Source organism: Natator depressus, chromosome 5, assembly GCF_965152275.1.
Source record: "Natator depressus isolate rNatDep1 chromosome 5, rNatDep2.hap1, whole genome shotgun sequence".
NCBI classification, from domain to species: Eukaryota; Metazoa; Chordata; order Testudines; family Cheloniidae; genus Natator; species Natator depressus.
Genome location: NC_134238.1, coordinates 83,126,444 through 83,154,227, shown reverse-complemented (window position 1 = coordinate 83,154,227; position 27,784 = coordinate 83,126,444). Strand labels below are relative to the sequence as shown.

Here is a 27,784-nt window from a genome sequence, read left to right as displayed (position 1 = left end):
TAGCCCAGTTAGCTTGGGACCAAAGCAGTGAAGCAACAGCTGCATGAGCTAGCCACCTGGGTAGTTACTCTGGGTCCTGGGTGGGTTTGTTCAGCCGGTGCTGAAACCTGGCCTGCTGTAACTTCACTGCTTCCTGAACTAGCTAGGTTAAAGCTAGCTCGGGTATGACTGCACAACCTGCACTCACGTCCCATGACTGCAGTGCAGACATACCCTGCATGGAGGAACCACCGTTAGTCTCCAAATGGGGCTCCATGGCTGTGCCACAGAGGAAAATAGGGCAAGGGTTAGGTCCTTTCTGATAGCGAGTTCTTTCCAGTGTAATCACACTGCAGAGAAATGAATATCAAAATATTAGAGATTTTGTACATTTAATGTTTCTTAAACAGCAAATATTACAGTAAAACATATGTAACTTTAGCGCCCTTGTGGCCAAGATGGAGCCTGCTCTGCAGACAGCTCTGGCCAAGAGAAGGTGCGCGGCGCACAGGAACACAGCAGGGAAAGTCCTTTCCACCCCAGGGGAGCCTGTTCTAACCCCCCCGAGTGAACACACACTCAGTCTGGAAGAGTACAATGAATATAGGAAAAGGAAATGTTTATTCACAGAGGGATGAAAGGAGAAAAACAACAGGGGGAAATGTAGGGAGAGTGGTAAAACAGGGTTGCATTCAACTCAAGGTTCCACAGGCCTAGTGGTACCACAGTCTGAAGGGGCGGACACTGAGCAATGTGTCTGCACACAGAGTTCAAGAGTCCTGGGCAAAGTTCCAGTCCAGTAGTGAGCCTTGGGTGCTTCTGGTCATCTTGGGTGCCAGTAAACATCCCCCAACAAACCCCTTCAGTGCCCTCTTCTGCGGCTCTCTGCAAAGCCGCACAGAGTGACAATGTCCCCACTTAACTAGCTAAAGCCTCCCTCCTTATTCCCAATGCAAAGTCACAAGCCCCAGTATTCACAGCCCCATGCTGTTCTGGGCAGCACTGATACTGGGTCCAGCTCCAGTCTGTCCTTCTCGGGCAATTCCTCCCTAGCACAGTGCTCCTCCTGAGTCCTGTCCTGGGGTGTCCCTGATCTGTCCCTCCCAGGCTTCAGGCAGGTTCTTGACTGCTTCACTCTGTGAGGGCCTGTTTGCGGCAGCCCTTCTGTCTGGAGCTCCAACCAGACACACACACCCTGTTGCTCTTTCCTCCTCCTCCCCCCCCCCCCGCGCTCACCCTCTCACCAATAGCACTTCCTCCTTCTGGAACAATCAGCACTTACCCCCTCAGGAAAAATATGGAAAGGGGCCGTGCTCTCTAAACCCCAGAGGGGTTACACTTAAGGTGGAAAATACTGTTGGTGCACATTAAACACATTTGTGACATGTTTGTGAAATTTACTGTATTGGCAAGAGCATCATGCAATGCGTTGATGGCCCCATGTTGCGCTCAAATATCAATAGGATTACTCATGCAGAAAGGTACTACTCAGTGTGAGTAAGAGTGACAGAATCAGCCTCCTAGTGAGGCAAAGCTTCTGGCTGGGGAAAATGCTACTTGTTACAGCAGAGCTGCTGCTTTGCAGAAATGAGTCATGTGAAAAAAAAGAGATGTGACACTTAGCTTTTATAATGATGATGCACAAGATATGGGGGATGAATACTTGATTCAAAAGCCTGTTTCAAGTGCAATTTAGTTTCTTGACTTAATATTTTAAAGTACATTTAACACCATGGAAAAAACAAACCAGATTATTTTCTTCTGAGTTCCTGAATGATGCATCAAGTTGCATCAGATATTTTGTCTTACGTAACTTCATGTAACCTTATGTAAAGTTATATCACTGCCACATCCTGAGTAGGAATGAAGGTTTATACTGGAAACTAAAAGGAGGAAACACATGGTACGGATTGGCAAAATACATAATAGAACTCCTGTTTCTGTTTGGTGTGTTATTCAGTTCTACTGTTTGGGGGAAGCAAAGATTCAGATATGAGGATGGTGAAGTCTTACAAAGTGAAAGCTGATGACATATGGGTAGACAAAACTATGTAGGGATGCTCACCATGACGTGGTGAGACTTTTAACCCCTTAGCAATTGGAGATCATTATTATCTGGGGCTACTGCTAACTTCCATTCAGTGAAAAGATTGGAAAGCTGCAATCTCCCAGTGCCTCGGTTTGGCCATGGGATCAGATCATGAGATTAGTGATCATAGAAGTTCAGAAACTGGTTGATGCAGATACTTACCCCACTTCTGAAGATAAAACCAGAGTCCATAGCTGCTTCCATATCCACCTGATCTGGTCTAGTGCTATATATAATATGCATGTGACTATTTATCTCTCCATGCTTTTCTTCACAAGCCAAAATTGCCAGATGGCAGCTGGGTTACTTGCTTGCAAATTCTGATAAGTGCGCCAGTCTTCCAGCACCACCTTTACCAAGGGACACTTTCCAAACACACCGGGCTACCCCTCAAGCCTTCACCAAAACACTCCCCTCCAAATCTATTAGACATGGTAGCTTGGCTAGCAGAAAGAGACTATATCAGAATCGGTTTAAGTTGATTGTTCGGCTAACGAGGCACAATGTATACAAGACATCCAAGCAAAAAATGTGTGTATTCACTAGAGGTGATTAATGTAAAATATTCAAATGTTTAAATGAATTCAGTTCAGACATAATCATGCATCTTTGGTTTTTAGCTTCAGTAATTCTTGATGCAAATACTGGGGTAAGCAAACTCCAATGTTCTTGATAGAAGATGCTCATTTTAGGTATGCTCATCCAATCAAGGAAGGGAGTTTGAAGGCTACCATCCTTACAGGGGTTAAGGTTGTGGTGTATGGTCTATGCTGTATATTGGTTGTGGTAGTGTTTTTCTGGGGGTAGACAAACAAGGTATGAAGTCATAGAGGTTAAGGCCAAAGGAGATCAGCAGATCTTCTAGTCTGACCTCCTCTACTACAGGCCACTAAACACCACTTAGCCATCTTCACACCAAATCCAACAACTGAATTAGATCAAAGTATTCCAGAGCTTAGGGGACTAAACTATTATGTGCCATAGGCAGAGAACAGGAAGGACTGTAGTGCACCAATGCCTAGGTTCCTGGCAATAGCAGGGAAATGATTCGGTGAGATATGCCCCAGTAATCCTGGCAAGTAACCCACATCCCATGCTACAGAGGAAGGTGGCATGACCCCCAACCCCTGCAAATTCCCTGTAAGATGACCTGTGGGGGCGGATTTCTTCCCATCCCCAAATAGAGTTATCAGTTAGGTCTTCTCCACATGCTCAAGTTCTATCAGCCAAGCCCTGAGAGACAATTTTCAGTACCACCTCAGAGGAATGACTCCACTGTCCAGCATCCCATCTTCATCCATGGCCATCTCTGGTGCTTCAGAGGATGCATACAACCCTCCCACCCCCACCCCCCGGGAATACATCAGAGAAACAAAAAATTACTTCCTGACCCCTGCCAGTGACTGGCTAAAGCCCTGAAGCCTGAGATTGTAGGAACATAAGACATGAAATATAAGGGACCCCCTGGGCTGAGAAGCCCAGTCCTCCACCACCATGGGTAAACCTGTCATACAACCCCACTCATAAAACTAGAGAACTTTATCTTAAAACTAATTTGGTGTTTGCCCCCAGAATTTCTATTGGGAGTCTGTTCCAGAACCTCACTGTTCTGAGGGTTAGAAATCATCTTCTAATTTCCTGTCTAAATTTGTTCATGGTTAGTTTATACACGTTTGTTCTTGTGCTGTATGTTGCTTAACCTTTCATTTACTTGATTCTGTGATTTTGTGTCAGATATGTTGTGTGTGGCAACCTTAATTTGCAGAACCAATTTTTTTGAGTATAAATATATCTAAATTACACCTGCTTTGTACTACGTTTGAGGATGAGACAGATGCATAGAGCTGCTGTGGACATACGTTGTCCACATTGTTCAGTACTGAAATGGTTAATGTAGCTGAATGTGAATCACAGCACTCCCTCATGCTAGCCAAAGTCCAGGTACTCTATATATAGCCCAAACTTTGACTTAATCGTGTGGGACTTACCATCATTTGTTGGCTTGCGTCAAATAAATGAAAAAGATATATTAATAACTCTACAGAGTGCTTTAATAGCTCAGCTCTAGAGAATGTGTCTGCCTCTGCCAATGCACACATGCTAACTTGACTTGATTTTGATTGAAAAAAAAAAACTTTTCTACCTTATAACACTTCTCAAAATATGTAGAAATAAACCTGTACAGAGCAAAACAGTTCATCTTTCTTTCTTTCATTCAGAAAGCCATGATTAGACCTGTACAAAAATGAGGATTTTTTTTTGTGGCTTTTGCTAGCAAGTCTAAAAAAACCCAAACCCAACCATTTTGGGTTGAATGAAATGTTTTGTTCTGACAAAATTAAAATATTTAGTTTTTGATTTTGACCATTTTAAAATAGATTGATTGGTTTTTAACTAAAATTAAAGGAAATTTTGAAACAACAAAAAATTGTTTTGAATCAAAAACTTGAAATGTTTAAACAATTCAGCTTTTTCAGATTTTGTTGATTTTTTTTTAAAATCTAAGTAATTCTGCAAAACTGACATAAATTTGTGAAGTATTCCAGTGTCACTGAAGGTGCATTTTTTTTCAGCTGAAAAAGTTTGCCCAATTCTAGAAATAATGCAGTTACTGAAGTGCTTTTGAGGAATCTCTATATTACTGTATTTTATGCATGCAGTATCCTCCAAGTAGCCTGCAGTTTTAATCCCAGAGTTAGGTTCCCAGATATCTGCTAAAATCTCAGTGCATGAAACTGGCATACAAAATGTGTGACAGAGGCTCCAAAGGACGTATGTTGTCTGAAAGAGGACTCTAATCCATGTAGGATTCATATTTTTAATATTATAGTGGTTTTCTAGTATAAATTTTTCTGATGTATATATATTTTCTCTCTAATCAGTTTTAAAATGTCAGCATTGCTCATGTGATTGAGCAGGGCCATCTCTCCCCTAAACCTATGAGCAGGACCATGGACTTCCGGGCTGTACTTTCAAATTGCAGCCAGTAGGTTGGAACAGTGAGCTTTATCAATAATTCTCTAGGAAGGAGTGTCCTTTCAGTTATGGTCTCTGTGGCTGAATAAAGGGGGAATTAAAGCCCCATGATTGACCAAGTGTGAATTCTCATGGAGCAGGCATTGCAAAGGGAGAGACCTGTAGAAGAGGCTTATGGGAGGTGCTACTGCTATAAGTTAGGGCAACCCCTTGACTTGTTTACAGTATGCATTGGTCATTCTGGCTCCCAGAGCATCCTGGAATCAGGAGGATGCAAAGGTGGCAAAAAAGCTCCTGCTTTTGAGCTGGGAGTTCTGGGCTCCATCTCCAAGAGGCACAGCACTTGAGCTCACCCTCATTGTTTAACCTGTGGTATTCTGGATGTCTTTAGACTCTTTTCCAAAATAAACTGTTTCCTTCTCCTTCTCTCTTTTGTAGAGCAAGAAACCAGAGAGTTATTAACTCTGTCCATGAGCATAGCTCAGGGGTGGGCAAACTACAGCCCGGGGGCCGCACCTGGCCCCCCATATGTCTTAATCCGGTCCTTGAGCTCCCGCTGGGGAGTGGGGTCTGGAGCTTACCCCGCTCCGGTGCTCCAGTCGGGGAGTGGGGTCTGGGGCTTGCCCTACTCCATGCGTATCCCGGAAGCAGCGGCATGTCCCCCTTTTGGCTCCTATGCATAGGGGCAGCCAGGGGGCTCCGTACTCTGCCTCCACCCCAAGCGCCGCCCCTGCAGCTACCACTGGCCATGCAGGCAGCACGCAGAGCTGTCTGGATGTGCCTCTGCATAGGAGCTGAACGGGAGACATCTGCTGCTTCTGGGAGCTGCTTGAGGTAAGCGCTGCCCAGAGCCTGCACCCCGACCCTCTCCCCTGCCCCAACCTCCTGCCTCAGCCCTGATCCCCCTCCCGCCCTCCGAACCCCTTGCTCCCAGCCTGGAGCACCCTCCTGGACCCCCAACCTCTCACCTCCCGCAACCTGACCCTCAATTTTGTGAGCATTCGTGGCCCACCATACAATTGCCATACCCAAATGTGGCCCACCCCTGGCATAGCTGGTGATCCATGATGGGATTCACTACAGTCACATTTGGTTGGGTGATATGGGTAAAATTATTGCTTCTGTTTGTCATAAATCTCTGACAAGTTTAGGGTTTATCTAAGAGGTGTCTGTGTTTTTTCTTTCTTCAGAGGAGCATATGGAAATTGTTACACTCCCTGTATGTGAATGACTCCCAGATACTCTCTAACTATTCATAGCTTCCCTCAAGGTTATTTTTAGGATTCTGCTTTTGCCAGCAATGGAAGTTAACACTTAATTCATTATCTAATTGAGAAAGTGCTCTGCCCTTGAATAATCTGCAATTAATTCTGCCCTGTGTGATATCATACAAATATCATATTTCTCATCCCTCTCTGCCAAAGCCTGAATAAAGTCCAACACATGACCTTCTCGATAGATATTTATTTTACAGTTAAATAAATCAGGTGGATCTAATTTTCAGTTCACGTTTATCCAGCCTGATATCTGCCTGCATATTTCTGTGGCTTTTTCTTTCTCCCCCAACAGGTTCATGTGAAGTGATTTCGGTGGGAGAGGAGGACACTTAGACTGTTAGTCAGCAAAACACATGAGCACATGCCTATGATTTTCATGAACTGGGGCCCAGCACTTTGCAGGGAAAGGTCCTTTCCAGATGTAAGCAGAGTCAGGAAGAGCTCCACCCTGACATCTGGTGGTGAGGTGTGGCAAGTTGTGGAAAAGAACTTCAGGGGCTGATCTCATTTGCATAGGCACACCCACCCCGCCTAGAATGAGCCCATAGCTGCCCAAATGGTCACTTTGGCTGCTGTGGGATCCCCAGTGTCTCTGTTATTGGGGCAGGAAGAATAAATTGTTATTATCCTGATTATGGAAATCAAGGACAGCAGAACTGTACTTGGCCTTTTGTTATGATAGAGGGACTCGCCATCAACTAAGTAGCACTCACTAGGCAAGGTACATGGGTTCCAAAACTCTGTGAATTGAGAGAGGCTGGAGACAGGTATTAGTATGTTGTGGTGTGGGCCCCCTTTGTGAGGGCCTGAAACATCAATTGCACCTCCATCTCTCTCCACTGTAGAACATCAGAGCTAATTTTGGGTCTATTAGGAGTCTGGCTACAGGTGCTGAGCTGAATTCACTTTGGCCTTATGGTGCACCAGCCCTGAGGCTCCCACTACTACAAGCTGAAATCACTAAAGAGCTAAAATTAGTAAGAGCTGAAATCACTGAGCACTGTGTTAAGTAGTGGGGAGCCTGAAGATCTATTGTGGAGTGGAGCAGTTCGTGGAGTGGCTTGTGGACCGGCTGGTGGAGCAGTTCGTGGGATGGTGGAAGCTGCTTGCGGAGCGGAGCGGAGCAGTTCATGGGACAGCTAGAGAGGCTTGTGGACCGGCTGGCGGATCAGTTTGTGGGACGGCAGGAGCTGCTTGCGGAGCGGAGCGGTTTGTGGGACAGCTGATGGAGCGGAGCGGCTCGTGGGGCGGATCGGAGTGAAGCCCTATGGAGCTGCGGGGCAGTCAGCTTCAGACTATGTAAGGTGCCCCTTACCCCTTCCACCCCCCCCATTTTTCACCCAGACTGGGGAGTAACACTCTGCAGATGAACTTTTGAACTTTGGGGCTGGACTTTTGGGTTGTTGGACTTCTTGGACTTTGAGTGATTTTTGGGTTGCTGGACTCGAGACGTTTGGGTTGTTGGACTCAAGAACCCGAGGGAAAGGACATGGCCCAATTTGCTGGGGTGGGTCTTTGCTCATGGTTTGGTTGATGAACCCTAGTTGTGGTGTTTTCCCAATTTAATACTGATGTCGTTTACTTCATGTTATTAAAGATTCTCTGCTACACTGATACTCTGTGCTTGTGAGAGGGGAAGTATTGCCTCTTTGAGGTGCCTAGAGGTGTGTGTAAGATTTTCCCAGGTCACTGGGTGGGGGCTCGAGCCAGTTTTGCATTTGCTTTGATGAGAGGGAACCCCTGTGTACTGAACCCGACCCTTGCTGCTATCAACTCGGCCTGGAAGAAGGGTTACACTTACAAAGAAAGGTTTCAGAGTAGCAGTCGTGTTAGTCTGTATTTGCAAAAAGAAAGGGAGTACTTGTGGCACCTTAGAGACTAACCAATTTATTTGAGCATAAGCTTTCGTGAGATACAGCTCACTGCATCAATGCATCCGATGAAGTGAGCTGTAGCTCACGAAAGCTTATGCTCAAATAAATTGGTTAGTCTCTAAGGTGCCACAAGTACTTCTTTTCTACATACAAAGAAATTCATTGCCATACTTAAAGTGAACCACCACTTCTAAACATGTTTATATTTCGAAAACAAATAGCACAATATTGCCACTTTCTGTTATTGCAGTGAAAGCTGCAGCAACACTGCTTGTTTACAGCCAGCACCCTACTGTTTTTATCCCTAGAAGGAAAAGTCCAGAAATAATCCAACATTATGTTTAAAATACTCAGATTTAAACATACAAGCAATATCGACCAAATACATGATTCCCCCTCCCAGTTTTGAAATGACTCATCTGACTTGAGCTGATTTTGAACTATGCCTCTTCTCCCTGCACACAGCTTGTGGTGGCTGGGCATCACCTTCTCCTGCATCATCTTCTTTCAGCTAGCAGTATCCAGGAACTCTGGAGAATGGGAGAAGGGAGAGCTTCAAAATAGGTGTGTGTTATCAGGAGAATAGGTAACAATTACATATACATTTTATTAATAATATCTTGAACTTGGAGATGTGCATTAGCCTCCCAGGTGACTATATAACTATATTGTTCATTTCCCCCCAAGAACTGTCTTATTCTTTGCTTTTTTTTTTTTTTTTTACTCCTTCACTGGGTTGTCACTTCCTTCTGTAATTTCTGTGGGGCGGGATGTGTCTATATGTATTTCAGTACACTGTACACATTTTACTGTGCCATGTAAGTACAACTTAGTAATATTACTGTTTCAGGATGTGAAGATGCTAAAAGGGGTGTGTGTGTATTTGATTCAGTTCATCTACCATTCTGAACTTTGCTCCTGCAAAATAAACATCTTCTTAAATTCACACTTAAGTCACGGCAGAGGAGGTACAAAGCACCTTTCATGATAAGGCCCAGAGGAAATTGCTGGGGTGGGAAGGGAAGGGAAGGGAAGGGGAAACCACAGAAATAAGCAGGTAGATATCATTGGTACCAATGAAAAGTAAAACATATTTTGCCTCTAAACCGTATATTTCAATGTAGTCACAGCATAACATTGTCTGGCAGCTAATGCCGAGGTGTACCCAAGACCTTTCTTTTACACGCAGAAAGCTTTTTTTCCTGTCACCACTTTATTTTATGATAATGTAGCTTGAATTGTATTGTCTTATGTATTGTAGTGGAACAAAGCAACAGTTCTCTATAGTGGCAGTTTGAATAGATTACTGAAGATAATCTAGAAGTCAATACATGTTGGCTTTAGCCAGTTAGAGAGTTGCTCATCTAGAAATTGTCAGTTCATTTAGAGTATACTGTACATTTATGACTAAGCTGGATTCTGAGTAGCTGAGTAATTTTTAAACGTAATTACTATCTAGCCGCTATAAAAGTTATGATTAATTCCCTCCCTCCCCAGCACATAGGAGATGAACTGCCAAAACACTTATCAACAGGCACTCTCCTAGCCTAGAATTCAACTGTATTGACAAGTTGCAATTACACAAGAATTGCCATAATGGATCAGAACAATGGTCCATCTAGTAGTAATGTTTACTTGATGCTATGGGATGGGATTCATCCACAAGGTAAATGATAGCATATTGCCAAGCCCCACAAAGTTTGATGCATAATATTTGCCATTACAGATATCACTTTCAAATAACCTGAATGTGTGTTCCCTGTCTACCTTCTTTCTAAGATGTTTGTTGCTGTTTGGAGAGGAGAAGGGACAAGAGCGGTGAGATAGAACCTATAAACCTGTGCTTTAGGGTCTTCTCCCATCTTCCTTCTCCCAATCTCTCCTAATTTAAATTAGTTTCATTTTGTGGCACAGTCCAGATTTTAACATAGGTCCATTGTTCACTATGCCCATTGATGGGAATCTGAGGAAACTGATAGGTTAATCCTGCCAAATGATAGAGAATGAGGGGGCAACAATAACCTCTTTGGAGTCCCTTTATGGAGACAGAGTAAGTATAATGAGTGCTTGCAAAATAATCAGAGGAGAAAAATAAACCTGTGTTGGATAATCAGTTACTTATGGAGGAGGCAAAACATGTGATTGTTAGAGACTTAGCAGCAGTAATGTGAATTTCATGTTCTTGAAGGCAGAAACAAATGCTTTAAAGAAAAAAATGTTCTTTGACTTTCTGCTATAGACAACATGCGGTGTCAGGCCAGATAGCCCAGTTCATGTTGCATGTTCATGTCATATGAAATAACTGATTAATCTGACAAGTTCTTAGGGGATGAATTCAAACTGCATCAGAATGTCACCTCTCACTTTCTGAAACAGATCAAGCAGATAGGGCTAATAATAACCAGATGCACCTTGGTTTCGTCACTACCAAATGCAGTAAACTCTTTTCCTACCTAAAGAGGGAATTAACTTAAAGCATTGTGTGGAAAATATAGATTTATCTGAACAAGTCCATTTTTCATTCCCCACATTGCCAAATCTGGTCCAAGAAATTCAGCTTATGCTCACAAAGAAGATTTGAACAGTCACCGCACACCCATGATATCTTCTATTTTTTGTTCATGATTTTACATCTATTTTATTCTTTCTCATATTATAAAAATTGAACCAAATGTTTGGTAAGAAGGCACAGAATTTTTATTTAGGAATCATTTGATAACCACTTCACACAAACAAAAATAGAAAATGTATGCACGTCCCACTGGATCCTAGGTTTTCTTCTACATCTCTGATACAGTTGTTTTCCAATAGAGCACATCAGTGAAGCCTTCAGCTTAAAAATGCCCATGTGGCAAGGAAATCATAAAGCAACATGTCACCTGTTGGAGTCCTATGGTAACATAAGACTCACTAAAATGATGCACAATGGAGTAAAATGTCAGAGTAATATTTTTATATGTAATAGGAGGACAAACATTTTAATATTTATAATCATTAGAAATACATCAACCAACCAGCAAACGAAGGGAGAGCTGATATCCAATATTTGAAATATACCCATTAACTTTCTTCTAGGCTACACCACCTTGTACTACTTGTTTGGTGTTCCTGTCAGAGCTCACAAACTAAGCATCCAATGACGTGAGCTGTAGCTCATGAAAGCTTATGCTCGAATAAATTGGTTAGTCTCTAAGGTGCCACTAGTACTCCTTTTCTTTTTGCGAATACAGACTAACACGGCTGCTACTCTGAAATTAAGTATGGTTTGGCAGGGTCAAGTCTTGGAAGACATCCATTCACTCAAGGACTATGTGCCACTGGAAGTGGAGTATATGATCTAGCAGGTGGCACTCTTCCCTCCAAATCAATGCTGAACGAGTACCTCAGCCTCCACATCTGTAAAACGAGAATAACATTTGGAATTACCTATCTCACAAGGCTAAAAGTGACACCTGTTGCAGTTGCAGTCTTTCAGGTGAACAGAGGTAATCAGGGCAGAGGTCACTTAAAGATCTTACAGCTCTTTTCAGAAAAAGACTTGGGGTGTTGCTTGGTGTCATGGCTAAATTCCAGGTCAGGTAACAACTTGCTGTTCAATTAAATTCTCTGTGCTGTCTCAGTAAGAAAAGGAAGTGAATACTCTTTCCAAAGTGCATAGTATTGGCATGATGTGAGCTGTTAAACAGTTTCTTATTCTGCCCTTTTCCGCAGAAGCAGTTCCATGTCAAAGGTAGACGCAAGGATCCTTGTGTGTAAGTTTGTAAAGTGCTAGGGAATACTTTGGGATGTAAGATGCCATATCAAATGTACTATCACTGCATTATTCAAACTTCCAACTGACGTCCCATGGGGTTATTTCTAATTCTTACTGGATTACTTTGATCAGAGTAAGGGCCAGGTTAGGGAGTCAGAAACTCCTGAGTACTAATTCTGGCTTTGCACTGACTGATTGTCTGACCTTGGGCAAATGACTGTACCTGCTCTGTGCCTCATTATCCTCATCTGTAAACTGGAGCTAATACCTGCCATAAAGGGGTGTTGGCTAGCCTCTGTGTAATGCACCCCCACCAGTATGCAGCCTAGTGCTTGCCCTAAGAGAGCTCAGCAGGGATATGCCTAGAGCAGTGAGTATGTCAGTGTAAAAGGTATTTTTCTTTTGCTCTCATGTTGAGACTCTGCTTTATTCTAGAAAACTACAAATACCCAATGGACCGAGAATTGCGTGGGATATTGTCATTTTAACTTTTAAAAAACCAACCCCAACAAAATACAACCCATGGCTTTTGATTCTTCTCTCCCCTGTGGCTAGGCCCCTGGCAGGTTAACTGGCACACAGGTCACAGCATTTGTACTGATATGTTAAACAAGCCAAATAATGACAAGTCTATTTTTGGAAAGCTTTGAGAAGAAATGACATAGCTTGATAAGCAGTATAAAGTTTAGCTCACAGTCACTATAGTTAAAAGTGAAGCTAAAGCAAACAGACAAGAGAACCTATACTATATATTTAGCAATGAAGTGCTGCTACACTTCAAGTAGTTGTCACAACAAAGTTTTGTTGATAAACGGTAGCCCTGCACAACTGCCAAATTAAACTCGGGTGCTTGCCTGGATTTGGAGTTGACTCATTACTCAGATAAAATTCTTAAGTTTCTGAATAAAATCATTCAGAGCACATAGTAAGAGCTGCCAAAGAGGAGTCTTATTGATTTTTCAACAGTTATTCACCATGGTAAGCGGATTTGTGTTTGCATGCAAACTTTTTTTTATCCAATGTAAAATGTCTACAAATCCTAACATCTGATTACTTTCAGATTATATGCCCAAGAATGCATGCCCACATCCGTATTGTGTATAGCAACAAGGAAAGCAGTGCTAATTCAGCAGCACCGGGGCTGTGAATGGTACAGACATGTTATAAATACACCTAACATATAAAGAATAAAGCAAGCAACGGTATTCTGAACATGATGCCTTTGGGAATTATGTGTAAAGGAGAACTTGCATACATGTGTGAGCACATCTGTGTGTGTGTGTGTGTTAATATATTTTGTTACGCTGGGAGTTGGGTGAAACTTCGTTGAAGCTGGTGGGCCTAACAATTACCCTTAATTCAGGATAAATTTAGAAAGTAATTAAGCTCCTTTATGGAATAGATAACTGAAGCAGTAGGAGCCACTGTTGAAAACATAGGCCACATGTAAGGCTGGAGTAAGAGTGGAGCCATGTGTTCTGAGGGTTTTCCCCTGGGGTCTGAATGCAAGCACAAGGGGCTGGGTATTGTTTGATGGGGGCCAGAGAACCACTTGAGGCCACTAGAACCTGACTTTCAGAGGAACTGAGCATCCATGCTTCCATTTGAAGTCAGTGGGAGTAGTGGATGTTCAGCACTTCTAGACACATCAGGCCATAGGTGTCTTAAATTGGGCACTCTAGAGATGCGCCGTCAAAAATTTGTGGATTCTTGCAAATGTGTGTCTGCATGATTTACCTCAGGTCACAGAGGAAGAATACAGCAGAGCTAGGTATAGAAGCCACGTGTCCTGATTTCCAGCTCAGTAACTTAACCACAAGACAATCCTTCCTGTGAAACTGTTCATCAGAGGGAAAATATTTCAACCTTCCTAGTAGATCATTAGATCCCAATGGATCATTTGTTAGCATTTGTTTTTGTACACTGAACCGCTGTTATATTGTGAGCCTTTCATAAAGGCTTGTGTGCTGAGCTAATCAGAAGGGATTTTAACAGGTGAATGTTAAGATAAAAAACTGTAACCACAATTAATTAGTTTTTCCGTTCAGAAAGATTCTGGTTCCCTTTCTCTAGCAGCCTTGATGCACTAAACTGACGACCTGGCAGAAAGGTATTTCATATTTAATCTCAACGTTGTAAGCAATGCAGGGTGAGGGTGAAACGCACATATCAAGCAGGAGGTGAGTTAATCGGACTTGAGACCATCTCTCTAACATGGATGAGACCAGTACAGCAATTTAAACACAATGGCATTTTTCAGACTGCTAACCAAATAAATGCTTTGGAGGACTGTGCATATTCTATGTGTCTTGCAGTCGATAAAAGGGTAATGCTGCTGGAGTCATAACAGTGCCCAAAGGCAGTCCCGAGAGTCTTTAGAGTAAAACAAAATGTTCCCATGATCTGAAGTGAACTTAATGCTTATGCTGGTGTGCTTCTGGGCAGAGGGTTTGATTAAAAGACTGCTGCTGCACTAGCAATGTACTTAGCAAGAAGACTGGTAATCTCAGAGACATGTGTTAGCAGCCTGAGCCAGAACATGATGTGAGGTTCATTATTTGAAACGTTCACCTCAGCTTTAGTGAATGCGGTGATAACAGCAGCACATGGTTATAGTCTTACGTGAAGTTCACTCCAGTGCAAGTGAACGAACACATCCTCAGACAGTGTAACCATAAGACAGCATGAACATGAAGCAGGATGTTTTCATGTATTACCTGAAAGTGAACTTTCGGTTCACATTCTGTATTAAAGAGTTATCTCCCCAGCTGTCGAACACATCCGTTGAAAACGCTGTGACGAGATTTTGGACCTCCAGGTTTGTTAGCTCTCTAGTATTTGTGGTCATAAACAGATGAAAATGAATCAGCATGTTCAGGAATAGACTTGAGTTCTTTCAAAGAATTAAAAGGTGACGAATCTTCCCAACCTGAAAGTAATTAGGTTCCCTGTTGTTTTGTAAAATATTCAGCAGCCCATGTGATATTGACCACCAGAAGATTTTTTTTTTTAAAGCATGCTATTGTGTGCTATAATGGCAGAAAACTAATTTCTTCCCTTTATCCAGTGTCCTGGGTGTCTTTGTGTGTGTGTGTGCAGAAGATACATAATACATAGAATAAAGGTACATAATACACACGGACATACAGATAAATGTAATTAATAAACTAATAAAATAAATGAGAGCTGAATTAGAACAATGAATTTTAATGAAGTTTGTGTGGAATGTAGAACGAAGTTATGTGAGTGATTAGACATAAAATAATCATTTTGTTTTGTGAGATCCTGTAGCAGGTAAAGCTGCCATTGATGCTTTACAATAATGCTCACATTTAGGGATGGACAAACTTCTCATATTCTTCATGAATTTTTCCCTTCTTGGGCTAGATTATCATCTGAAGGCCACTTATGGTTTCTGTAAATGTATTCATTATTTGTAATTATTCCCTGAATAGTTTCGATGAATAACTTTCAAATCTAAGGGTTGTCTATGCATTGCTATTCAGAATTCAGTGTGTATGATTTTTGTGGTAGCTGATTAGATGACTGGAACCTCTTAAACAGGGCAGTGATGGAAGATGAACTTCTGGTTCTGGTTTTCAGACAAAGATGTGTCTGTGATCAAATTCTTGAAATGTTCAGGATTTTCAAATACATAACAGTTGCCCAAATACTTGTGGAGGGCAATATTCTCGCATGTATGTTTTCCTCTTAAGATTAACTTAACTGGCTTTCAACTGGATTTTTTTTTATAATTCAAAAATATATAAAGTTAAGAATCATTCTGACATAGCTCTGAGCAGGAGGTGACAGGGTGTTGTATGTTGTCTGAGATACAATCTCCTGGCAGAAAGGAGTGTGGCATCTTGTAAACTGCTAGATTTCACTCTGTCCAGGTACTTATATGCCTGTTATTATCATAGTGTCCAAGCCCATCATATTATCCCCTCTGAAATGGGGAAACATTATTGTTCCATTCATGGAGTAGGAATTGAGGTGTAGAGCAATTAAGTGACTGGCCCAAGGTAACACAGGAAGTTTATGGCAAAGGCAGGAATTGAACCTAAGAGAGGTCTACATATACCACTTGCACAGATTTAACTAAGTTGGCTTTTTAAATTGATTTAGTTAAGTGGGTGCAACTCCCTGTGTGGAAATACTTAAATCAGTTTTCAGCTGTATAATATGCTGACTTTATTTTGTGGACAAATCATAAGCCTTCTGAGTCCCAGTCTGTTGCCATAAAGACAAGATTTCTCCCTTTATCCTTGCTTTGGTTAAAAATCTTCCCTGGCTTGCATGAGCACTAACATTTGGCCAATTTGTTTGTAATTGAAAGTAGAGTAATACTGTGTACTGGACATGACTGTTAGTTCAAAGGACTCACCCACTAGCTTGCCAGACATGACTATTTCAGCAATTCCAGGCTCTCACTGCTCTAGTAGCAATATCCACTGGTGAGAGAAGTAAAAAGCCAGTTCTAGTGTTGTAAAGCCAATTGTTGTTGTTGTTATTCTTACTCTTTCAGGAAGTTCTAGTTTTACTCAAACTATTTGGGCAAAGTTGGTGTCAGTATTTCAATTCGATCAAAAATGTTTTCATGTACGTTTTTCAAAAATGCCCCACAGGACACACCGATATAAATATCCCTAAGTTTTACTATGCTTACCTGCTCTTTGGGACACTGACATTCCACACAGTCATGTTTTGCTGCTGTGCTGCTATGCCAAGCATTTCTGGGAGCTGGCTTTTTGTTTGCTCGTGATCTCAGGTGTAAGCATTGCCAACTCCTTGATTTTTTGTTGTTGGTTTTTTGTTCATTGTGAATCTTGTGACATTTGGTGTTTTCCTTAAAGCCCCAGTTCCTGGAGCTATGCAAATCTCACCTTTCATTTTTTCAAAAACGAGGAAATAGAACCCTAAATTAATTATTTTTAATTATTTTTTAAAATGCTAATTTTTAAACCAATCCCATGATGTTTGAATACTTGGGGTTGGCAATGCTGTGTACAGTCTGTGCTCTATGTTCTGCATCTATTTTCCTAATGACCACTGCTGTACTAATCTGTTCTTTTTTCCTCTTGAAAATTATTTGCATGTATACTGTATATCTATCTGAAGGTCTTGTTGACAAGCACTCTGTCACAGGGTGAACTAGGCCTTCAAGAGGGGTTCAGGTCCCAGCTCTGTTATATTCCTAGTTTCCTCCCAGATCCAGGGGATTCTGGCCAGGGACCCTTGGATTTGTAGTCCTAAAAGCAAGGCCTACTGGGAAAGCAAGTAGTATAAAGGCAAGCTACTTTTTGCAGTATAGAGAAAGACCTGGAGAAAGCAGTAGTTGCTGGTGGGGCTCTTCAGTGACTGGAGATTGGGCCAAGAGGGTTCACAGCTGAGAGGGAGTTGGGGAAAGGTGCTTGGGGAGGGGCTGTGTTGAAGAAGCCTGGAGAAGAGGCAGGACTGGAGCCCTAAGAGACAAGCATTAATGTAAGTATGCCCACATAGCAGAGGGAAGGCCAGGTTTCTCTATGACTCAAGAGTGCCACCTTGAACTGGTGTGTTGAAACTCCTGCAACCATAGGTGGGAAGGACTGTTTGTGGATCCCTGACAAGATCACACAGACTCTGTGACCCAGGGCGGGTGAATGACGGCCGAATCCCTCACTGAGAAATGTTTTCTCTTGTACTTTAGTTTACCACATAAGGGGAAGCCCTTTAATTTGGCCTGAGAGGTTAACTACCTATCCTACCAGGAGAAGGAAAGACAGGCAGCACCGTACCCAGTGACCGAGGTAAGTAATCCTCTCGCATGCACAAAAGTTAGCTGATGTGAATAAACAAACAAGCTAGTTTATTATGATAGTAATAGTGCACATGCAGACTCTGCCTAAGAGAAGATTACTCCAGGGAGGTCAGTTGAGTTGTCTGATTATGCCTGGGCTAAATTTGGTGAAATCATAGAGAGATGATTTAAGATGCAAAATTTGGATCTGGATTGGGATTTCTAGTACTTCAGAATTCAGGGATGTTTGGATCTGGGGTTTTGGTTAAATCCATTTGTAAAATCAGGATCTGCATTTTTAGTTTGAATCCCAAAGTGTGGGGCATTTAGATGTGACATTTCGATTCAAGCCAATCTCTAAATGATAGTAAGTAGAGCTAACTGAAATTTTTTCAGTGAATCCCTTTACAATGAAAAATGCCTATATTTTTGGCGGTACAAATGTTTGGGCTTTTCTTTTTTTGTAAATTGAACACTTACTGAAAACTTTTTTTTTTTTAAAATAAAAAATGGTTTATGAAAACCAAATATTTTTTCAGGTTTTGCTTTTCACTTAAAATATTATGGAACATTTTAATTTTTGTTTAAATGTCCTATGAAAATTATTTGCATTTTCCTTCCAGCTCTAATATTAAGTCAGATAATATCAGATGAAATTAGAAAACTCTTTGAACTTTCTCCCATTCTGAAACCCACTTCCATGGTTATGAAAGGTGCCTAGATATCACAGTGGAGAACAACCTTATAAAAACATAGATGGATAAATGATGGAAGAACTGCTCCCTCTGCTACCATTTTTGCTTGCCTTTGTGCTTCCAGTATCCAGCAAAAGCAGGAAATTAAAATGTTGATATAGGAGTAGTCGTATTGTTCTTATGATATTGCATTCAACAGAGTAGGCAGAGTTTTGGAAATATTGTATAACAACCTGTTGAGAGATTTCAAGCCAAACTTTGTAGGTTCATTAGGATTTGGGAAAGGTTGAATAGGCTTTGGCTAAATCTTGAATTTTGGATGCTCATCCATTCTTAACCCAATCTCTGATTTTTTTTCAAGGGTTTTCGTATCACTGATACAGGGAGCCTCCTACAATGCTCCCTGAACTCAATAAAAAGATTCTCATGGACTTGAATGGATGTTGGAACAGGGCCAAAATGTGGATTAATTTATAAAGCAGTGCAACTTAGTTGAATAGCTTTTCAGACACAGCAGTTAGAAAAAGGTCAGTGGGTTTAGTTCTGAAAAATCTGCTTTTATCTAAAATAGCATCTTAAGCTGACATTTTACAGGCCCCTCACTTGAAGCCATAGTGTATCATTGGATGCCTCTGTGGGCTGGAGCTGATATTAACAGCCCAATGAGAGCTTTTTGCTGAAACATGTCTGGGGTGGTTGAAATTACTAACTCATATTTTAGATAACGAGTTCTAATAGGAATGGGGGCCTACCTCAGTATTCTGATCTGGGTGCTGATGGGTCCTGCTATCTGGTGATATCTGGTCTCCATCCCCTCCCAGCCCGCAATACAAACATGTGATCAGAATTGGCTATTCCCACCTCACATGGCACTCGGAATTAAATACAAAGAACTATGATAAAATAATGCAGCTAGTTATTCATGCACACAAGTCACCAGGTCCACACAGTTCTGCTTACTGCTCAAAATCTCCAAACAACAGGCTTGTGCTTTGTTGCTGGACTAAAACATATGACATGGAGCCCACAAGCTGTCCCATGTGCTGAAATCCATGATGCAACAGGTATTCAGAGACTCCAGGTCAAATCAGATAAGATTAGATGGAGGCAGGATGACAAACACACAGCTTACTACACTTATCCTCCCTTGCTCCCATTTCCTGAATGCGACAATTGCCTCTGAGTGTCTGAAAACCTGTGTCCCCTATGTATTTCCATTTTATACCCACCTCTGCCAACAAAGCCATGCACAAAATATCCTCACGCAGTTTGGAAGATGTCATCTGTTATCAGCTAAAGTGGGAGAGGCACTTTAGATTAAATTAAGTGAATGATTTGAGCAAGGAAAGCAGCATGATTTGTATTCATGATATTGAGAGGATAGCTATCATAGAACCTGCATATTAAAGAAAAATAATAGGAATAACAAATAAAACTGCTTATTATACTAGTAAGATGAAACATTTTGACTTAGTAGTTGATGCAAACTTTGGGTAACTGCTCTGTGTTTAATAAATCGATGTTAATTTTCAAGGAACTAGCCAGACAGTACGTAACTCTTCTAATACTGGTGAGTTCCTCTCTGGACAGGAGATCTCATGATTTATTAAACCACATATTAATGGAAATGTTGCAGGGAGAAAACTGTTCAGTTATACTGTGTGTTTAATAATAAACACCTATAAAGTGGACTAAGATGGGCTCCAATTTTTTTTTAGTCCTTTCCTTCAGGAATTTTAAGGGTATCTTGATGAGGAAAGCCAACAAGGAGTGACAGAGGTATGCTTTTGTATGTTATAGTGTGTCTGGGGAGAGAATAAGGGCTATGACTAGAGCTGGCTGTAAACCTTTTTACAGCAAAATATGCAGATTTGGTGACACCGAAACATGTTGCGAATTTGTGTCAATTTTACCAAATTGTTTCTTTTTACTGAAACAAACAGAAAACAATTTTTTTTAAAAAAAAGTCAACAGTGTTTTTGATCATCATTACCATGAAGCTAGGTATAGATGGACAGCAACATAACTCTTCCTGTATGCTGGTTGAATAGCTGGGCCATGGTTCTGCTTGCTCATAGCCAGGCAAGGTGATTAAATTAGGAGAAAGATTCTTCATATGCTTGGATTGTGAAACAGCAAATTTTGCTGGTGCAGTTCCCCTTCAGACCTTTAGCTAAGAGAAGGCAAAGCTGAATACATACCCTTAAGATTTTGACGTATACCTCAAATGGGCTCCTCACAACTAACCTCTAACCAATAATGGGTCCATTAAACTCCTTTGTGGACCAGTCTTGGGGAAAACTGGACCATCATGGAAGAACATGCTGCATCTGTGGGAAAAATAGCTGCATCACCTACACTCTTCATTAACAGCACCCCCCCCCCCCCGAGGTCTGCCGCTGATTGCTTGAATGCCTTCTTCAAGAACTACCAGCTGCCTGGAAGGAAAGTTGTGATAATAAATTAAATGCTCTGTTACAAAGCCATGAAAATAAGCAAAGGAAGGTGACAAATATGACCAGAAACTTAAACAGCTTACCAAGCACAGTGCTGAAACTGCCTGGAAAAAAATATCCCAGATAGTCCAGTCAAACCTTTCTCCAGCCTCCTAATTTATCCAGCATGTAGATGTTAAGGACACAGTGAGTTACCACTTGAGCTGTGTGAGATTGAGTAATACAAATAGCATCAGTCCAGGTCAGCAAACTGTTCAAGAACCTGGGCTGAGGTTTGTGAGCAGGACTAGAACCAGAGTATACTTTTGTTTCATGTGGGTTCTGGGTTCTAGCTGAACTGTTCTCACAGCCCAGCTGCCAAGCTTTGAATGCACATTGCATGTGACTCACTCCCTCTGATGTTAGTTATGTGCTTAATAGCATTTATCATGTATCTTTGACCACATCATCTTTGCTCTGCCCACTAATTTATTAGTGTCAGGCCCTATTTTAAGATTTCAAACTTCTTGGCAGCTTTAAACATCTTGTTGTTGTTGGTTTTTTTTTACAACTCTTTCCACCAAAATGTTTCCCCCTCCCCACCCAATATTGAATTCCCCTTCACCATTTGTTAGCAGGCTGGCCATTCCAAATTAAAGCTGTCAAATCGTCTACCCTGTTGTACATCATACACATTATTTTTACTTCACTTATTTGGCATGGGTCTCCTTTTGTGTGTGTGATTCTTCAGCATCAAAACTAAAATTGAATAGAGCTGTGCTGGTTTGTCGCCACCACTGCTACTGGAATGCGTGTACCAGTGTGTTCCCACGGCAATTTCTTGGGAATGTTCCAGCAAATGATCAGAATGCGTGGGTGTGCCGACCGGAACATCTGACAGCACCTAATAAGTAATTAACACTGTTGGATTTTCAGAGATTGTAATTTTTATAGGCTACACAGCTAACACATCACAAAAATAAAGGGTGCTACCGAGCAGAATTATAGACCTGCCTAGCATGATCTAACAAAGGAACAGAGTTTTCTCCTTTTAGGGACAAACAAGGTGAGAAGCTTCATCCTGATTATTTTAGACCAGAAGCTCTCAAAACCTTTTCACTGTGCGCTTCATGTGATTGAACAGTTGCCTTGTGGACTACCTCCTCTCACAACAGCATAGCATCTGGGTAGCTGCAATAGTACAGGCTTACTTGGAAAAATATATCTTCACCCCATTTTGAGAGGCCCAAACTGTCTGTAGATGTGTAGATATCAGTAAGTTTGGTGTGTAGTAAATACCAGGAGAGCGCGTGAGGATGAGGGCTGACGAAAAACTTTTGATAAAACTTTTTTCTGTTTGAAAATGGTGTTTCATCTAAACCAAAATGTTTTTTTTTGCAGAAATGTGTCAGTTTTGACAAGAGGATAAGAAAAGAGTTAAGATTCCCACAATTGCCAATAGGATGGTGGTTAGGGAACTTGCTTTGGATATGAAAGACTGAGGGTTGTCTCTGCTCTGCCTGATCCAGAATTCCCCATGCTGCTGGCTGTTCTGTGATGGATCTCTCTCTCTCTCTCTCTCTCTCTCTCATGTTTTTTCATGACAAAATTTGACAGGTCTCATTTTCATTTTGCATTGGAATCAAAACTGAAACTTCAATTTTTGCTGAAGTGGAATTATTATTGTTTTCCAGCCAGCCCTAGTATGGATGTGTCAAGCTAAGGGATTCTCATAAAAATATGTGGAATAATGTTAAAGGAAGATACTGTATAGCCACATTAAACAGTAGATTTCCACTTTGTTAAAAAATCCCTTTACTAATTATCCTACTCCTTCCATTTGATTGAAATGCTGACTTAAATGACTTTTCTTTGAGTAGCTATTGGAATATGGAGAAATATCTGCACAATGTTCATGGACCTAGTGCTCAATTGAAATAGGGTTTATCTATTGCAGCTCTGCATGCTAAAGCAGCCCCTCATTTCTGAGAATAAAAATTTGGGGCTGCAAAATTGACGATCTGCATCTCTTCTCCCCCTCTCCTTCTACTTGGGATGCTCTGTGTTAGGTTAAAAGGTATGTTTAGACTTAATCTGTCCTGACATGCACCTACAATACCACTGCAATGTGATGCAATACTCAGTACTTCTCTCAAGGGTATAATTTCTGGGAATTGTGTCACAGTGTCACATATGCTAATTGGTTGCTATGAGTAACATCTGGGAAGAACTATTATTTATTCTCATAGTGCAAAGCACCATAAAAAGTCACTTGACAATGAACAGTAAACACAACGTATGAGAGTCATTGGCCAGCAATCTTCTTCCACATTATGTGGTCTTCACACAGCTTGAGAAGTGCACCATGCTGCATTCTGTCAAGTCAGCCATATCATCAAACCACACTCACTGCAGATGCCCCTACCCCTGGCACTTAGTACCAGTCCCTGCAAAACTTCCTTCAGCAATCTTCCTCTGCTCCTCTAACCCAGGTGTCCCACAAATTCAAGTTTTCTTGTTTTTATCATCTTGATGATGTCAGGTATCACTCTGATTCTGTTGTACATTTGGGTGATTACCTCTTTGTTAGTTGTGTGAGATATCACTAGCTAACATGCAGCAATTGCTTGTAGCATTTCAATTTGAAGGCCAAAAGCCTCCTAATGCCTGTATCCTTGGAATCCACATCTCTCATACACATATCAAGATGCTGAAGAGAAGGAAACAATTTCATTTTACATTTCATGGTAATACCTTTGCTGTTAAGAATAGTATCCATAAAACTTTGCAGCACTACTCAGGGAGTGCTGTCTATTCGTTAGAGCTAGAGGGACTAGGAGTCAGGACTGTGGGGATCATGTCCAGCTTTTCCACAAAATGATTCTGCCATGGTGTAAACTATGTCAAATGGAGTAATCTTTATGCCACAGTTTATCAAACCATAAAATGATCATAAAGGTTGTTGAGGACCAACTATTGTTTGCAAAGCATTTTGAGATTCTCAGATGAAAGTTGTGGAAGTGTCCAATATTATGGAGGACTCTTGCAGTAAATTTTACCATCCTTTCTGTTTGGGATACATAACTATTTCCAAACATGCTGTTAGAAATGGGGGATAATTGAAATTGCTTCCAAAGAGCATTTCACAGAAAAATTCTCAGCACAGTTCTAGGGGGAGAAGCGTTCCACCTTATTCTTGTCTTCCTTCCCTTTCTGGAAGTGATTTTGTGCTGACATCCTGCCCATCATCTGTTCAGTTCCTAAGGTGCATGTTGTATACCACAGAGAGCTGAAATGGTCAAATAAAATCTGTCCAGCGTGGGTGATTAACTTCTTTGCCTTACTGTTTATCTGGAACACTTTGTATGCATTCATTTGCAATGCCTTCACATGCTTCCTTCACACTTTATAGTTCAGAACTTGTCACTTGCACAATATCCTATCCCTACTCACTACTAATATATTAATCAATTAATTTTTCTATTCAATGGAAAATGACAAGTATGATAGCTAGTCCACCTACCTAGATGAATATTTATACCATTCCTATCACTGTGGTATTGGAGCTGAGCATCCTCTTCTCAAACACTCAAGAAGATTATCCATCTTTATCTCTGAGATGTTGCACTCCATATGTTTATGGAAATTATGATGTAACTTGAATATGCTTTATGCAAAAGGTCTCTTGTGAGAGAGACCTTTTGCATATAATCTACATATAATCTACTGAGCGTGTTCATCCTATTTGTATGAATGTATCATTATTGTATCTGAAATTAGGAATATGAAATATAATTCTGAGGTCCTGTTGTAGTTATGCAAAGTGTGGGCCATTAATGGTGGTTTGGAATCTTGATGGCCCCCATTAACTAGGACAATTGGTTGTAGATGGCTCTGTTTACTTGTAAGCCTTCCTGTATATGTGTGTGCCAGCGAGTGGGCAACAAAGTCTCACAGGACATGTGAATGTGTCACATAATACTGGAATCCATCTTTAACCTGGTGCTTTCCCATTTAGAAGGAGGAGTAGGAACCCGGAGAGAGACAAAGGATTCCCCCCTTGTTCTAAAGCTATTAAAGGGGGTGGAACAGAACAAAGGAGGTCCTAGTCATGTGGAATCCGCTGCTTTTCACCTCAGATACCTGCTGGAACTAACAAGGATTGGGCCCAGACTAGGAAGGAGTCTAGTCTGTGAAAGAAGCTTATTGGAACATCTCTGAGGGTGAGATTTACCTGTATTCAGTTTCTAAATATATTAGGCTTAGACTTGTGTGTTTTGTTTTATTTTGGTTGTTAACTTACTTTGTTATGTCTGTTATTACTTTAAACCACTTAAATCCTACTTTTTATACTTAATAAAATCACTTTTGTTTATTAATTAACCCAGAGTAAGTAAGTAATACCTGGGGGAGCAAACAGCTGTGCATATCTCTCTATCAGTGTTATAGAGGGTGGACAATTTATGAGTTTACCCTCTATAGGCTTTATACACAGTAAAACAGATTTATTTGGGGTTTGGATCCCATTGGGATCTGGGTGCTGGAGACAGGAGCACTTCTTAAGCTGTTTTCAGTTAAGTCTGCAGCTTTGGGGGCGTGGTTCAGACCCTGTGTCTGTGTTGTAGCAGGCTTGCATGTCTGACTCAACAAGGCAGGGTTCTGGAGGCCCAAACTGGCAGAGAAAACAGGCTTAGAGATAGTCTCAGCACATCAGGTGACAGTCCCAAGGGGGTCTCTGTGATCGAACCCGTCACAATCTCCACATGCTTCATCAGCATCATCTGTTAACCTCACTTTAAAAAAAAGTTTTTATTATCAGTATTGTAACGGGAAAAAAGATCATACTCCTTAATAAATGAGAAACAATCAACAATGTCTTAGGAAGGAAACAGCATGTGTCTCTGATAGACTGACCATTATTTTTTATTATGGCAAGCATAGCATGGAACAGGAAATATTGATTGAATTTATTGTTGTAGGAAGATGCCGGGGAACCATGAATGAAAGGAACAGAGGGAATGAAAAGGCATCAACCTGCGGGGATAGAGGGACAGCTGGGGCAGAAGGTTAGAGGCATCTACTTCTTGGACACCCAAATAAGAGGCAAGTACCCATTTAATTGAGGACATAAAAAGTTACTGTTGGTGAGATCCTCACCCTGCTCTGTCCCCTATTTGCCAAATAAAAAGGCTGGTGCTAGGTGAAGGGACCTTACAAGCCCTGTTCCTGCATGGGGAAGCCAGACACAGACACTGTGGTAGATAGCCGTAATGCTGTCCTCTGAGGACCTTTCACAAGCCTTGGTAGATCATAGAGGGGAGGGTGTATGTTATAGGTGATGGTGGGTTTATTGGGGTTAGAGCTGCATCACACATATCTGTGGAGATTCTAAGCAACATTGTAGCTGATAGGACAGCCCAGGGAGGCTGCCTGGACTTAGACAGGCCCCCTAGGCTGTCTAAATTACACCCTGGCCTCTCTAAAGCTCCAATTAGCCCAGGATCAGGAGGGTGCAAAGTTGGCTGGAAGCCACGTTGGCCCCCCTACTCACCCTGGGCTATTGTGTCTGTGCTGCACCTGTTGGGGACACAGCACAAAATCTCACTCCATACATCTTTATTTCTGATGTATTTTTAATTTGGACTTTGATTATGGTGTGGGGTGATGTCATTCCCCCAATGTCGATCCACACATTAGCACTACAGGCCAACGGAAAGGATCCCAGCTCTCAGTGGCTCGAATTGTGGGCCACTTTTAACATCCTAAACAAAGATCTGATTGAAGATCCAATGAAAGAATTCTCTGGATTCTGCCTTCCCTGTAGGCAGTGGGCTGCACTCAACCATGTTCGGACAACACACACAGAAGATGTAGATATCTCCGCCACAAATGGAAAATCGAAGAATTGCCCAGTTGTTGACTGTGGTGAGGTACAAGCCATGCAACACATCATGGACAACTGCCCCATTCAGTTTACAGTGGTGGCCAATGGAGCGTGCACCTAGCTACCCCAGAAGCATTAGAATGGTTTTCAAATCTTGAAATTCAATTATAATCCTATCCTTTTCAAACAAAAGAAGAAGACCTCCCCCAACCTCATCCCCAGAACAATTTTTACTATAAGTGTAAGTTAATGATAAGTGAAATTGCAGTTTGCTCATTTGCATTTGAAATAATTTGGGACTTCCATTCTTCTTCAGAGAACACATTTTTAAAAATGGACTTAGAATGCATTGTCTGTTCTACACTGTGCAGGCATGGAATACATTGTAGGCTGAACCCATTTTAACACCAATTTCAGCTAACCCTGTTGTTAAGTATGAGGTCTATATGAGGTCACAATAGGAAGGTTTCAGTGAGATGTTCATATGTTGCTGCCTTGGCTATCCATGTTTACTACTCCCCCACATATTGGAACAGCACCAAACTAAAACCTATCACCATCCTGGCCACTATGGATGTAGAAGCCCTCTACACCAACATTCCACACAAAGATGGACTACAAACTATCAGGAACAGTATCCCCGATAATGCCACGGCAAACCTGATGGCTGACCTTTGTGACTTTGTCCTCACCCACAACTATTTCACATTTGGGGACAATGTATACCTTCAAGTCAGCGGTACTGCTATGGGTACCCGCATGGCCCCACAGTATGCCAACATTTTTATGGCTGACTTAGAACAACGCTTCCTCAGCTCTTGTCCCCTAATGCCCCTACTCTACTTGCTCTACATTACACATGTTGAATCTATTTCCCCATGTTAAGTATCCTCACACCTTCTTGTCAACTGTCTAAATGGACCATCTTGATTATCACTACAGAAGTTTTTTTCTCCTGCTCATAATAGCTCATCTTAATGAATTAGGTCTTAAAGTTGGTATGGCTACTTCCACCTTTTCACGTTCTCTGTATGTATATATA

General features: G+C 41.5%; 1 long non-coding RNA gene across 1 annotated transcript; it reads left to right on the top strand.

Annotated features, from left to right (window-relative positions):
* The first annotated feature begins 14,616 nt into the window (after positions 1-14,616).
* On the top strand, positions 14,617-27,676 carry LOC141988218 (uncharacterized). Its single transcript, XR_012639700.1, has 7 exons — positions 14,617-14,767; positions 17,639-17,738; positions 18,785-18,950; positions 20,142-20,202; positions 24,877-25,081; positions 25,838-25,965; positions 26,687-27,676. It is a non-coding gene; the product is annotated as an uncharacterized LOC141988218 (long non-coding RNA).
* The last annotated feature ends 108 nt before the right edge of the window (positions 27,677-27,784 follow it).